The 12,398-nt window shown below is 41.2% G+C and overlaps 1 long non-coding RNA gene across 1 annotated transcript in view; it reads right to left on the bottom strand.

Moving 5' to 3' along the window:
• Positions 1-9,777: 9,777 nt before the first annotated feature.
• LOC117804003 overlaps positions 9,778-12,398 on the bottom strand; it is a 5,972-nt gene continuing 3,351 nt past the window's right edge. The window contains exon 4 of the long non-coding RNA XR_004628153.1: positions 9,778-10,130. This is a non-coding gene — a long non-coding RNA (uncharacterized LOC117804003). The remainder of the gene's footprint in view (positions 10,131-12,398) is intronic.

The following is a 12,398-nucleotide window of genomic DNA, read 5'->3' as shown; positions in this document are numbered from 1 at the left end:
AAATGGCGGATGAGCCGAACTCTTTGGCATGGGAAATTCTGTGTCCTCCTTCCCCACCCCCTGTGAATCTGTTTTGCACACTGAGGTATCGATGTCTGTTATTGCACAGAAGATCCATCTCAGGAAATATGAGTTTGGGAAGAGGAGAAGGAAAAAGAGGCAAGTGGAGGCTATTCACTTTCAATAATAGGACAACTTAAAAGTTTTCATACAAGAGGGGTCAAATGTTCCGAATGCTAGGAGACAGAATATGACCCTGCAAGGCCACTGGAAGGAAAGGGAAGGGAAATGGAGCTAGAGCTCTGCAGCATGGACTAGGTTTCTGGAAAACCACCTCCATCAATCAGCCCTGGAGAGCCCACCAAGGCCAGTCACAAAGGACTGAAAACATAAGCTTTACTCTGACTAGCCGGGGCTTTCCAGAGAGAATCCAGACTAACGAATCTAATCACTTCCAGATCACTCTCTAGAGCTCTGCGCATTGTCTGTTCATTCAGCTCCTTCTTCAAAGCCCATTATTCGGGGGCACATAGATAAACTTGATATCGTCTCACCCAAACTTCTCAACCATGAAGACAATTTTCTATATTCTGCTCTGATACGAATCCTATACCATTTCTTTGCTGACGGCCCAATTTCTCAGTAAGGAAGATTCCACTCTGGAAGACAGTTGAGCCTCGAGTGCAATGAAATCGCATTGCCTATAACTCACATGGTCTCACTGACCTGATTTCTATAAATAGATAAATTCGTCAAGGAAAAACACAGGACTGAAATCTAAAAGCGAACTCAGGAAATCATTCGTTTCAGACTTTTGCCTCCGGTCAAATTAAAATTTCGATCATCCCTAAAACCATGTCTGTGTTTTTTAATAGAGATTCAGATTAAATAAGCTTCCTTGATAACTTCTAATATATAATCAATTTTTCTGTCACAAGATTTCTTTTTTATGAATGCAGTAGAATAGATGAGAACTGGATAAATCTTCTAGACTGTAGCGGATATCATTTTACAAATGACAACACGGAGGATTACAAACAAAATTGATGACTTTCCTGAGGTAGTATACATTCATTCATTCATCCATTTATTCATTCATTCAACATTCACTCGGAAAATATTTATCGAATGCCTACTTTATCTGGTCTAGTCGTAGATGCAGAGACTTGGCAGTATATTACTTTGCTGGGGCTTCTCTACCAAAGTACCACATGCCAGTAGCCTAAACAACAAAAATGTGAGGTCTCACAGTTCTAGAGGCCAGAAGTCCGAGATCAAGGTGTCGATGGGCTTGGTTCCTTCAGAGAGCTGTGTGCAAGAAACTGTTCCACGCCTTGGAACAGGCTTTCTGATAGCCTCCCAGGCATTGCTGGCATTCTTTGGCATTCCCTGGTTTGTAGGCGCATCACCCGGACCTCTGCCTTCATCTTCGCATGCCATTCTCCCTGTGCGAATGTCTCTGTGTCCAAATCTCCCCTTTAATAAGGGCACCCGTGATGCTGGATTAAGGCTCATCTTCAGTGTCACCTCATCTAATTCATTACATCTGCAACAAACCCAATTCCAAATAAGACCACATTCTGAGGTACCAGGGGTTAGAATCTCAACACATAAATTTTGAGGAGACGAAATTCAATCCGTAACAAGCAAGAACAAAATAAAATCTCTACAACCAGGGTGCTAACATTCGAATGACAGGAGACATTGGTGTGTGGTGTGTGGGGTATGAGTGCATGTGGTGTGTATTATCAGGCAATGAAAAATGCTAGGAGGTAATAGAGCAGGGTAGGGGTACAGTGCAGTGATGGAGTTTAAGGGGTAGCTACTTCAGATAGACGTCTTTCTGATGAAGTGCCTTTTGAGCAGACCTAACTAAAGTGAGAGACTGAGCCAGGGGAAAATCCAGAAGGAAGCACATTCCAAGCAAGGGGTACCGGTGAGTACACACGCTGGGGACTGGACCTCTTGCTGTTGCCTCTCAGGTAAAATGACCCAGGGAGTGTTAATTACGTCGGGAATGATATATCCTGGTATTTATTTCACCACTAGTCCCTAGTCCTTTCCTCTCTCTTGTGGAGATCCATCTCAATAAAGAGTTATTGAGTATCTATTATAGTCCAGGCATCGCTTGGAGCTGGGTGGGAATCAAACTGGGAATCCTCCTTGCCTCCTGAAGTACGTTCAGGAGCAATCACTTAATATTAGATTGGATGAGCCAGAAGTCATTATAATTTTTACGTGGCTCTAAGAGCAAGAGGGACCATGTAGTCCCCGAGGGAACTCTTCCCAAGATAGAGCATTAAAACCACAAGGCTCATTTTCCTGGGAGCAGCTCACTTGTTAGAACTGTCCTTTATGTGGAGCCAAAGTCTGACTTTCTGACACTTACACCTGCTGGACCTAGACCAACACAGAAGAAATATTACTCTTCCTCTTCTACATGATCATTCTCAAAAGTTTGCCACACATTAGAATTTCTATTCATTTCCTCATCCCCTTCCATCAGCACACATAACCCACAGTCTCTGCAGTAGTTACCTGCCTCTAGTTCTCTCTCTTTGCCCAAGTTTTTGAAAAATACTGGGTCTAGGAAATATGGGCCCCATGTATGTTTTGAACAGGTCCACGTTCAGTGGGACTACTGCTTGGTGTGATATAGACGTGCTTCCATTCATCCAGGCCAAGATTAAATTAGCACTGTGCATCATCATAAGGAAATGTTGGCTTACATCGAACATTCAACCCAAAGCAAACTTTGTACTTCAACGTTAGACTTTACATTCATCACCTTGATATTTCATCTTATTGGTTTTGATCTGGCATTGCATGTCTTGATATTATTTCTAATCATGATTCCGTATCTGTTGCAGTGTGACAGAAAACAGAAGTCCCCAGATTATTCACCATATGACTCTGATTGAGTCATTTGATTTCCCTGAACCTCAATTCTGCTCACTGTAAAGAAAAATGGGGGGTAGGCGTGGGGAGAGGGGTGTGGGAACTACTAATAAGTCTTCTTAAAGCACGAGAATCAAGTGTGACAAGCTAGGGGAAAGTATTCCATAAAATAGGACACACTATGCGAAAGTTAGTTAACATTAGTTAATGGTAATAAGACTGGCTGTTCTCCTCAGTTTTGAATCATTGATTTAAAAGTTAACCAGATCAAGGCCAAAATATCAATTGATATGCTCTAGGTTTGTTTTCAGCCTGTTGTGAATCTGCCTAAAGGTATTATGACCCAGCCTGTGTATCCTTAGCTTACCTTAGCCTCAAGATCTCATGAGCTGTATGTTAACTACAATATGGTGTAGTTGTTACTATCAACAGCTTTGGTCAGATAAACATGGCTTCAATTCTAGCTCCATTACTCACTAGTAATATGACTTTGAGCAAACGACTTGTTCTTACTGATCCTCTGTTGTTATCTGTAACAAGGGAGATAAACTACCTACCTGCCTGCTAGAATTATTGTGGGAGTAAATGAAACAAGGCAAATAGCGCCTGGCATATAGGAAGTGTTCAACAAGTCATTCTATTTTCATATTATTGTGAAAATTTAATTTTCCTAGTCAATCCTTTGATCTTTAAAGGTAGCTCTATTCCAAAAGCAAGAAAATAAATTAAGCCAGCATAACATGATGTTCCTTATAAACCTATGTTCACTCCTAGTAACCACCACATTCCTTTTGTTCATACTCACAAACCATTCGCTTAAAAATCCATTCTTGCTTTGTTCTGGGATGGCCTCTGAGACAAGCTGACCTGTTTATGGATTGTGGAATCTCTCCCTGTTTTTGAAAAATGGGTTGAGATTTGCCTTATTCATTCATCTTTTGGTCTCTGCAATATCTCAGTAACTCCTGAGATTAGCCCTTAGTTCACACATTCAAAAAGGGTATTTTGAGAATCTACTCTTGGCCAGCACACCCCAGTCTTCTGAGCAGCCCGGCATCACTTGCACCCAGTGATGGCAACTAAAACTCATTTAACATGACCAGGCTTTATCTGACTCATTTGCATAGAGTGGCAGGCCACTGCCTCCTCGCATTGTTTGTGAATGTGGACAAGTCATTTAACGCTGAGTCACAATTTCCTCCTCTGTAAAGCAGGATAATAATAACTAGTGTGACTACCTCACAGGGTGAAAATACAAGGAGGCAAAGTGTAAAAGAAGAAAAAAAAAGTCCCCAAAAAACAAAGGTTCCAAAAAAATAATTCAAGGTGTTGTTCATTCTTACCCTTCTAGCCTGCAGACCACTTTCCTTGCTGCAGAATTTGAAAGCAAAATACGAATTGAATAGTTTTATTATCTGTTATCATTACACCATCTGCCACAGGCAGCATGGTGATCACTTCCCTGTTCTTCTATTTTCAAACACAGACGAAAATGTCTTTTTATGGTCTTTAATGTTTTCAACAAGCCCAAAGTTTATTATGTATTTGTTATTTATAAATCTATGACATTCTATATTAAGATGCTAACATGATCAGATCCAGCAAAGCTAGAAAAAGATGGAGAGATCAAGAACGAAAAAGAAGAGATGGATGGGTAAGAAAACTCTGGCTAAATATAATCTGTGCCATGGAACATATACTTAGCTTCGCTTTTTGGAAACAGTGAAAATCCTGGACTGGGAGGCCACACAAGAGGAGATACACTGAGCTCTCTGGTTAATTACAGGAAGTGTAACAATAGACACACTCTGTCATGGCACTAGATTCTAAGTGGAATCCCTGACAGAGTTTCCCATAAAGGACACAAAACAATCTAATGGAAAGTGTCTCCAACAGCCATTTCACGAAAGAGGAAATATGTTCTCCAAGGGGTCGCTGTTATATATGATCCTTAATACAAGATGAAGCTGTGGAGTCGTGCTGTCATTCTGTGAGGGTCCTTGGAGAAGACAGAAGGTAATACTGTACACATGTGAATAAATGTTCTTATAACCTGGCTTCATGCAAAGCTGAACATTTTAAAATCAAGAGTCATGAATTAATGATTGTGACCAGTATGTGATTTCCCTTATCTGTGTGTTAGCCAGCCCTTGACAAGTGGGGAGGCTGCTGATATATCGAGGCTGACGCTAGACTGGAAATCAAGAATATGGTTTTTCTGTGTTGCTGACGCAATGAAGGGCTCCATGGTTTAAGTAAGGGGCATGCCAGTGGCAATGATCGATTTCAAAATGTAAGGTCGTCTCGCCTAAAAGGGAGCCATCCCATCACCTTCAGGGAGGTAGACAATCAAACCAAAATTTCTCATGGAAAATAGTTTGGAATGTGGTGAGAACCCCCAAGAAGGACTTAAAACCAGGCAGTTCTACATCATAGAGCATGGGCCAGCAAACTGCGGTTCCCAAGCCATATACCCCTGCCAATTGTTTTGTTTTGTTTTTAAGATTTTATTTATTTATTTGATAGAGAGAGAGAGCACAAGAGCAAGAGAGCACAAGCAGGGGGAGCTGCAGAGGGAGAAGGAGAAGCAGACTGAGATCATGACCTGAGCTGAAGGCAGACACTTAACCGACTGAGCCACCCAGGCACCCCACCACCTGTTTTTATAAGTAAGGTTCTAATGGAATGCAGCCACACACATTGGCTTATGGGCTGTCTATGGCTGTTTTTTCACCACAATGGCAGAGTTGAATAGTCACAACAGAGAACACATGGTCCACAAAACCTAAAATATTTATTATCTAGCCCTTTGCAGAAAAAGTTTGCCAACCCCTGCCAGAGAACGGAAAGTGAGAATTCAGGTTTAAAGTGGCTTGACAGCTATGGTTATGTACCCACCATCAATTTTCACTATAAAATGGTGTGATATAGTCCTTGTAAATGCTTTTATTTTAAGCACTGCAACATCATAAAGGGCTCCCTGTGATGAATTAGCTCACAATTCACACCAAAACAGTAACTGAATTAGGCTTCAAGTAGTGAGTTCAGGGTAAAAACAGACATGTGCTTGAACTGCCTTTTCTTTTTCCCTCGAATTTTAATAATTTAATGGCACTTTTCTATAAACAATGTATTTCCCCCTATTCTAGGGAAGAGATGAATAGACATTCTCTTCTAAGCAGACACTGAGTTTAATGCCATGAACAGCATGGCTACAGATCAAGCTTGCCCTGATTAGTGCCAAGAAGGAAGGGCTGCAGATGAATGTTGCTGAAACCTAAGTCATTGCTTTTGGTGGGTCTGATTTGCAGTCATCCTGTACAGCTGGTTTGTCAATGGTTTCTGCAAGTATAAATTCTATAGCTAGTTTATATCACACACTACATCAGGAAGCTGTGTTCCTCAGAGACACAAATTTCACTGATGTTTTACTGATTTATTTTCAATTCAGGCAAAAATGATTGTTGTGATGCTCGACGTCAAGATCTTTGGGGCCTTGATCTGGCACAGGCACTGCCCTGAGAGCCTCAAATCACATCCTAGGGGATGTTGTGGGGGAAGCTGACTTCGAGCCCTTTTTTTTTTTTTTTTTTTTTTTTTTGGTATTAACAACAAGAAAGCTCAGGGACCGCTGCATAGCCAACCCTGGTGAGGGTGAGGGACCTTACAGACAGCAGTCAGCCTGACCCACTCCTGGCTTCCTTTAGTTTCTGAGTCTTGTTCTCCCCTTGTTCTCCTTTCCTCACCCCTTATTTTTCACTTTATCTTGCGTGGTATTAATCGGGAATCCACCTTAAGTCCGTTCTGGAACAAGGCATGGTGTAAGTAAACAAGTAAAAATGAACTCACCTGTTGAACAGAGTTATTTAGTATTGTCCCTCTGAATACTGAAAAAAAAAAAATCTGCTGGAAACAATTCTTTCCTTCTGGCATGGTAGCTCTGAGGTTTTCTTCCAAATAGAAATTGCTCAGGGGCGCCTGGGTGGCTCCAATGGTTCAGCAGCCGACTCTTGGTTTCAGCTCCAGTCATGATTTCATGGATGGTGAGATCTAGCCCCCCCCCCAATCAGGCTCCACACTCAGTGGGGAGTCTGCTTGAGAGTCTTTCCCTCTGTCCTTCCCCCCACTCTCTCTCTGTCTCCTTTTTATCTCTAAAAATGAATTAAAAAACCTTGAAAGAAAGAAAGAGAGAGAGAGAGAAGAAAGAAAAGAAAAGAAAGAAAGAAAGAAAGAAAGAAAGAAAGAAAGAAAGAAAGAAAGAAAGAAGAAAGAAGAAAGAAAGGGAGAAAGAAAGAACGAGCAGGTGCAGGGGTTTCTGGCTGCTCCTGCAGGCACGTGATGTTAGGACTGTGCATCCGGAGAGAGGCGTATGCTCTCATTGCCATCTGTGATGGCGGGAAGGCAGGTAACCCAGTGTTATTGCATCAGCAGCAGAGAGATAATCAATGGAAAGGGCCAACATCATTTCTTCAGTCTCTCTGGGGGGAAATAATGTCTTGGGAATTAGTATTTGAATAGTGCTCTACAATTTGCAAAGAAGCTTATACATATGGCATCATATTCAATCCTCACAATAACACTGTTAATTTGGTTTATGACACTTTGTTTTCAGTGGAGGGAGTGGAGACTCTCAAAGCCAAGTACAGTGAGTAGAGGAATGAGCATTGAAGCTTCATCTATGAGGCCGTGTCATACACTCTATTTCTCCATGCTTTCCCCATCCCTTCAACATATTTCTTATCATTTGATCTCAGCACAATAAAGTCGGGAAGGCTGCTATGTGATAGGTCATAGTAAAAGGCTTTGGAGTTAGAACTGAGATTAAATAATAGATTTTTCATTTTCTAGATGTCTCTTTAAGTCACTATATTAGGTTCCTACGACGACTGTAACAAATTACCACAAACAGGGTGGCTTAAGCCAACAGAAATTTATTCCCTTGCAATACTGGAGGCCAGAAGCCAAAACCAAGTGTCTGCAAGGCCACAATCCCTCCAAAGGCTCTAGGGAAAATCTGTTCCTTGCCTCCTCCAGCATCTAGGGGCTCCAGTCGGTTTTTTTGGCCTATGGCCACCTCCTGTCTCTGTTTCCTCTTTGTCTTCTCCCCTGTGTGTCTATCTTATAAGGATATGTGTGACCCATTTAAGACAAGCTCTTCCTCTCAAGATCCTTTGCTTAATTATATCTTTTACCATATAAGGTAACATTCACAGGTTCTGGGGATTGGGATATGAACATACCATTTTGGGGGCCACCATGCAACCCACTAAAGTCACTGAGCCTCATGTTTCCCTTCCATTAAAATTAAAATAGTATCACTTATCCAAAGGGTTAAGATTAAATAAGATAATTTAAATAAAACTTTCGAATATATAATACTCAGTAGAAGGGGTTCACCCCTTTTCCTCATCAGGAAAGCAGTCAATATAATCACACTACTTTTGAGATAATTTCCCTTATTTGTCCCATTGGAATAATAGCCAAATGTATACTCAAATTCCCCCATTCTTTCATTTTCTCCTTAGAGTCCTTTTCCTAATAAGCTATATTCCAAATACCAGTACACTTTTTGAACTATGTTATCATGAACTATGATAGTGCCTCTCAAGCATCTGCCATGAAGGATCGGTTTTAATTTTGTAAAATAAAATTAAAATGTTGTGATGACAAAAATTGCTATAAAAGTATCCAAATACTTACTTTGATCTTGTTACAGACCAATAACAATTTGCCTTTGTCTGGGACATCATTTTGAAGATTAAAAATGTGAACATTAAAAGTGAAACACTTATCAAGTACTTCAATTTTATCAAAATTAATTTTCTAAAAGATAGCCAAATTCTCTCATTACTGCAAAGGATTACTTCATACCAACATTTAACCCTAAAAACATAATATCTGTATTTTTCCTCTTCCAACAGGGTCTGAGTGGTATATTTTAATGGCAGTAAATTGGTTGATTTCTTTTTTGCTTGACCTTTGTTTCCATCTAGATGTATACTTTCATCATACATAGCACTATTCTATTTTCCTTCTACCCTTATCAGTTTTTTAATAAAGTACATTTTTCTCTTGATATTTTTAGTCTGAGTTTTATCCCATTAAACCTAGTCCTCTCAATAACATTATGTTTATTTTTTTTGTTTTAAAACTTTGAGTTCTTTTGCCTCCTCCTTTTCTGTGTTGACATATATAGTCTCCTAAGATCACAAATATTATTTTTTGAGAGAGAGAGAGCAAGCAAGTGGAGGGAAGGGGCCAAGGGAAAGGGGAGAGAGAACTCAAACAGGCTCCATGCTCAGTATGGAACCTGATGTGGGGCTTGATCCAATGACCCTGCGATCATGACCTGAGCTGAAATCAAAAGTCTGACGCTTAACTGACCGAGCCACCCAGGTGCCCCCATACATACTGTTCTTAATGAACATCTCTATTATTTGTTGAATAAATGAAAGGGTGATAATTACTAATGACCACCTCCACTATACAAACCCTTTCTCTGGCATGCCCACTGTCCTTATTACCTACTTGGTAGTTGGTCTTGGTTTTTCTCACTGCCCTTTATCCATTCATCTTTGTTAAATATGTTCTCCACTTTGATCCAGTGCCCTTTTCCATTTTCAGTAGTTCATCCTACTGACAGTCCTATCATGTTCCAGAAGACAAATTCTTTCCTTTAGATACCTTCTACGTAACCAGCTATTACCTGCCGCCTTCTTCCAGAGTCACGACCACAAACGGAAGAAGACAAAAAAAGTCCCACCCAACCTTAAATGTTTTCCTTTTCCTACCTGGTCCCAGAGATGCAGTTCCTGTGATGACAACTTTTGTTCCCACATGAACCATCAGAGTAGCAGGGATCGGGTGAGGTTGGTGATCCTGGCAGGTCCTCTATCATATCTGGACGCCTGCTCTGAGAAGCTAGAGCATGTAGACCCATGACCACCCCAGGTTTATGCATGACCACCTCCTCCCAACCAGCGGAGAGCTCACTATCAGATAGTTATGATATGTGTGTTTTTATTTGATTGAGATAAGAGTTCCATCATTTTTTGAATGCTTGGGAATCTCTTGGAATCTCTCAGAGGCTGGATAATGCCCCTACTTGAATATGTCTGGAATTGCCCTCCAGGAGAAGAACCTCATAAAGCTTCCATGCAGCTTAATTTCCTCTTGCTCATCCTCAGCTGTGTCACAGTTGTCACAGTCCTTATAGGCTCCAGATAGTGAACCTTCGAAAAACAAAACAAAACAAAAAGCTGTGCCCTTCTACGCTATGTCCTATGATGTGTTTCTTTCCAAGATAGGCTCTGCCTAGGGTATTCTGCAGAGCACAGTGTGACTCACCCACCTCCTCCCTTTCTTGTTATAGCCCAGAATAGCACACAGGCCCTTCCAGTTTAAGACAGTGTTATTTATTACTATGGAGAAGTAGATGGGTTAATGACAACAAAATGTGAAACAATTACCCCCAAAACTCAAGAAATCTAAGAGTTTTCCTAGCTATTTTCCTTGGCATGTAATTACTGACTTCCTTTCTATCTAGTATACTCAGAAAGGAGGGTGAGGTTTTGTGGATTTTTAGTGTCTTCCACAACTTACATCCTAGTATCTGTCCCTGGTGTGGGGCTTCGCAGGTTATCAGTCTGGCATTCCTGTGGGGCCCTATCTGGGGACAGAGAATAGAAATATCTAAAGATTCCTTCACTGCACTTCAGTGTATTTGCAGGTATGTCTTCACTCTTCCTGAGACTATCCCACTCTTCCAGCCCTGCAAGCCCTCCTTTTTGTCTGTCCCATTACCCCAGAGATAAAAGTGTCTTCCTTCTAAACTCACTGAACATTCATCCCCTGGAGAATCCCTCTCCTTCCTTGACCAGTGGCCCTATCATTCACCCTTCTGGGAAATCTGCCCTATGCAGTGCCTGCAACACACTCAGAGGCCAGGTAAGATGAGTTCTACTTACAACCAGTGCTTGCTTCTTCCCCTGCTGTTCTCAGATACGAGCCAGTGCAGCTTCTCTGAACTTGGCTCTTGTGGCTCCCATCACCTTATTAGTAGCCAGGACCAGCTACCTAATTTACAGGGCCCAGTGCAAAGTGAAATTGTGGGTCTCTGTTCAAAAATTATTAAGAATTTCAAGACTGCATTAGGACACCACAGACCACATGCTGGGCCCTCTGACTACAGAATTCCATGTGACTACACAGGCTGCACTCCCAGGAAGCCAGCCCTGCTAGGAGCATGTCTCTTTCTGGAATCTTGTTCTTGGAATAGTCTCCAATCTTGTGTACCCTTCTTTGCCTCGAGGTATCATCTTTGGCTAAATTCACCATATTCATGTTTCAGATTGTCAGTTTACGGTAAAAGAGGTTACGTTCCTCAACTAGTCAAAAATCTAGCCCTACTCAGGTCAGCTTGTTGGTTCTACTCACCCCCTAAATTGTCTGAGATGACCCACAGGGGTGTCCCATTCCCAGGGAAATGACTGTTTTAGAATTAAAATTCTATAATATAAAAAATAATTTCAGCCATTCATTAGTCACTTGTTGTGACACTATTCTGTATCCAGCTTGATGCTAAGGATACAAAAAAAAGAGAACACCTACCCTCATGTAGTTCACAACCCAGTGGGAGTAGGCACACTCAGAGAAAGGGATAGAAAACAACTAGAGCAATGTCCTAACAGAAGGATGCAAATTTAAAAACCAAATCAAAGAGAAGAATGAATAAGCCTAATTCCTACCAATGGGAAATCCACTTAATTCATCACATCTACTTGTTGACAAAGATTTCCTTTCTCCTCCTCCTTATTTTTTTCATCTGACTTATTTTTTGTGTTAGTCCTCGACACAGCGTGGAGTATACAGCGTGGAGTATACAGAGGTGTTCCTCAAGCCCTTTCACCTTCTCCTTTAAGCAAGAAACCAGTTATAATTACCACAAACATTGTTGGCCAACCCCTCAAGCACAAACGAGACAAATCATCTACCCACCCTGTCACAGATTGCAACAGTGGCTTTGCTCTCAGTATTTCTTCACCTTCTAGATAAAATAGTAGTGCTTCTGAAATGGCTGTAGAAGAAAGCTCCTTCTTAGAAAATGTTTTTATATACCACGGATCATGCTATAAATTGGCCATGTCCTTCTGCCCTAGGTATCTACAGTAAGTAAGAGGGGAGGTAAATTGCTTGCACTCCAGGAAACTTCCCGAACTCCACAACCAAAAGTTTTGGACTTCAATAAAGCAACAGATATGGAAACAGCTTTAGGAAAACCTCGTCAATTCTACTGGCATCACAGCCAGTCAGTGGACTACTTTTTTAAAAAGGTGCTGCATTTTTCTACTGCATTGCCTAGGCCGTCAATCTTCATAATCATTTTCTCTCCCCCAGGAAGGATCTCTGACCAAGTTACAATGACTAAAGGAATCATCTTGGCCTTCTTCTAGAGAGGCTGATAGCCCAGCTACAGGAAAGAAAACGCTTCCACCCACCCA

The sequence above is a fragment of the Ailuropoda melanoleuca genome, chromosome 10 (genome assembly GCF_002007445.2).
Source record: "Ailuropoda melanoleuca isolate Jingjing chromosome 10, ASM200744v2, whole genome shotgun sequence".
NCBI classification, from domain to species: Eukaryota; Metazoa; Chordata; class Mammalia; order Carnivora; family Ursidae; genus Ailuropoda; species Ailuropoda melanoleuca.
The sequence above is the reverse complement of the archived record's forward strand: the minus strand, read 5'-3'. Positions and strand labels throughout refer to the sequence as shown.